Genomic DNA, 3643 nt, shown 5'->3' on the forward strand with positions numbered 1-3643 from the left:
GAGAAAATCTGGTAGAACTTTCCACCCTTCAACTCCCCTCTTAGGCATATAGACTGAATGTTTGTGTGCCCCCCAAATTTATATTTTATAATTATATTTTATATTATGTTTATATTCATATTATAGTTTATATTATAAAACTCTAACCCCAATATGATGGTATTTGGAGTTGATGCCTTTGGGAGGTAATTAGATTTGGATTGGGTCATGAGGGTGGGAACTTCATGATGGGATTAGTGATCTTATGAAAAAAGCAAGAGAGACAGATTCCTCTCTTCTCTCTTTCATGCACTGAGGAAAGGCCATGTGAGTATACAGAGAGAAGGTAGCTGTCTGCAAGCCAGGAAGAGAGCCCTCATCAAGAACCTGATCATACTGGCACCTGATCTGGAACTTACCGCCTCTAGAACTGTGAAAAATATATTTCTCTTGTTTATTCCACCTAGTTTTTGGTATTTTGTATGGCAGAATAAGCTAATACAGTTTCTATCTTAGTCTATTTGGGCTTCTATAACAGAATACCTGAGACTGGGTAATTTATAATGAACAGAAATTTATTGGCTCACGGTTCTGGAGGCTCAGAAGTCCAAGCCATTGGCATCTGGTGAGGGCCCTCATGCTGCAGCATCACACAGTGGAAGGCTGAAGGGCAAGAGCACAAGAAAGCAAATCCATTCCCTTGAGTCCTTTTTATAATGACATTAATCTATTCAGGAGGGCAGGAAGCTTATAATGTAAATGCCTTCCATTAGGCCCTACATCCCAACACTGTCACATTGGGGATTAAGTTTCCAACATATGAATTCTGCCCCCGGATGTATTCAAACCATAGCATTCTGCCCTGATGCCCAAAATTCATGTTCTTCTTACATGTAAAATCCATTCAATACCAACAGACCTAAAAGTCTCAATTCATTTCAATATCAACTTTAAAGTGTAAGTCCAAAGTCTCGTGTAAACATCATATGAGTGAGACTAGAAGTATGATTCATCCTGAGGCAAATTCCCCTCTAGCTGTGAACTTGTAAAATCAAAATAAGTTATGTGCTTCCAAAATACAATGGTGGGACAGGCATGGAACAGATATTTCCATTCTAAAAGCAGAAATAGGCAAGAAGAAAGGATTAACAGGTTCTAACCAAATCCAAAAACCTAACTGGGTGGACAGCGCTAAATCCTAAGGCTTAAGAATAATCTTTGACTCCATGTCCTGCCTTCTAGACATACTTGAGCAGGAGTTGAGCCCCCAAGACCTCAGGAAGTATTGCCTCTGTGGCTATGCCCATGCAGCAACCCTCATGGGTTGGTGTCTCTTATCTGTACCTCTCCTAGGCTGGTGTTGCACCCTGGTGGCTCCATAGCGCTGAGATCTCAGGTTTGGACCTGCCTTCCTGTCTCCATTAGGCATTGCTCTAGTGGAGACTCTTTGTGGTGGCTTTGTGCATGCAACAGGTCTCTGCAGCATCCTTTGAAATTTCGGTGGAGGTAGCTGTGCATTCCATGAACCTATATAATTAATATTGCATGGATGTCACCAAGGTTTATTGTTTGTACTTTCTGGAGCAGTGGCCAGTGTCACACTTGGGCCTGCTTGAGCCATAGCTGGGGTTGCTGAGGAATGCAGCACCAGAATTTGGAGAGCAGAGGCCTAAAGAATCCTTGAGCAGTGAGCCCCAAAGTCCCAGAGGTGCCCTGGCTTCTCCTTGGAAATCTTTCTGCCTTCAAGGCCCTAGAATTCTGAGCCTATGACGGGAGTGGCAGCCAAGAAGATCTCTGAAATGCCTTTAGGGTCATTCTCTCACTGTGTTGATGGATAGCACCTGGCTTTCTTCTATCCAAACAGTCACTTGCCCACACCCTTCATTTTATTTTCTAAGCCTGTCTTTCCATTCTTTACACGTTCATGCTGGTGATTTCCCAACTTTCTATGTTCTGCTTCCCATTTGGTTGTAAATTTAAGAGAAGCCACACAGAGCCCTTAATGTTTTGCTGCTTAGAGATTTCTTCTTCCAGGTATCCTACTTCATTGCTCTAAATTCTGCCTTCCATAAAGCCCTAGGCTTGGGGACAATTTAGCTAAGTTCTCTGCCATCTTATAACAAGGATGGTCTTCCCTCCAGTTTCCAATACCTTGTTCCTCATTTCTGTCTGAGACTTTATCAGACTATCTTCTACTGTCCATATCTCTACCAGCATTCTGTTCATTACCACTTATGTAATCTCTAAGAAGTTTCAGAGTTTTCTCACAACTCTCTTCTTCTTCGGAGCCTCACCAGAATTGCCCTTAATGCTCTGTTCATGGTAAAATAGGCTTTTTCTAGCCTATTCCTCCAAATTCTTCTATCCTCTATCCATTATCTAGTTTCAAAGCTACTTCCACATTTTCAGGTATTTGTTATATTAACATTCTACTTCTCTGGTACCAATTTGTTTCTTAGTCTGTTTTGTGTTAGTATAACAGAATACCTGGGATCTGTAATTTATAATGAACTCCAGTTATTGGCTCCAGTTTTAGAGGCTGGAAGTCCAAGAGCAAGGTGCCAACATCTGTCAAGGGCCTTTTTGCTGCATCAGCACAAAGGGAAAGGAAGAAGGGCAAGAGTGCAAGAGAATGAAACCACTACCACAAGCCCTTTTAATAATGGCATTGATATATTTATGAGGGTTGAGCCCTCATAATCTAAACACCACCCATTAAGCCCCATTTCCCAAAACTTTCACATTGGGGGTTAAGTTTCTAACACAAGAATTCTGGGAGACATATTAAAACCATAGCAATATCTTAGAAAAAAATAATACATAGTCATGTTCATTGGGTTTTAGTAGCATTTCTTTTCAATGGCAAAAATGAAAGTAATTTAAATTAGTGGGTGGATAGTTAAATAAATACTTAAAATATTATAGCAGACCTTTATTTACTGACTTGAAAACTTCTTCAAAAAGGTGGATAAGAAAAAAGTTAAATATTGATGTATTAGGTTATTTATATAAAATAAACATTTAAATATACAAAAATGTATATAAGTATATATGTACATGTATTTATATATTTTATATGTATAGATGTCAATGCATATAAAATGGTATACTAACAGTGGTTGCCCATCTGGAAAGGGAAGGGGGATTGGGCAGAAATCCAGGGGGAACTTTACCATCGCCTAAATTATTTGAAATTCTATGCAAGAATGAGTTCATTTAACAATTGTATAATGGAAGTTGTTTTAAATAAAGACAATTGTAGGAAATAAAAAGAAGTCAAAGGGCAGAAAAGAAAATTGGCAACTGATAGTATTATAGGAACTGAGTTCTTTAAGGCCCAAGAATATAGTGCCTAGTCAGGCTTGTCAGAAGCACAGGTTACACGTTGGATAATTGAGAAAAACATTAAAATAACTGAATTGCAAGTGTTTGTTAACAGTTTTTAAGGTTGGCTTTAATTCTACAGATTATGTTTTAAGTAGACGTATGAGATTATTGGACTGGTATTTTACAAGGTTTTATCTGTTGTGCAGGATGAATTGGAGAGAATAGAGACAAGAGAGTTAAGCGTTTTTTGTTTTTTGTTTTTGGTGTATATGACAATTTCAGGAAGAAGGCATATGTTACTGTATTATATCTCATAAAACCAATTTACAAATATATT

The sequence above is a fragment of the Eulemur rufifrons genome, chromosome 2, assembly GCF_041146395.1.
Source record: "Eulemur rufifrons isolate Redbay chromosome 2, OSU_ERuf_1, whole genome shotgun sequence".
Classification (NCBI taxonomy): Eukaryota; Metazoa; Chordata; class Mammalia; order Primates; family Lemuridae; genus Eulemur; species Eulemur rufifrons.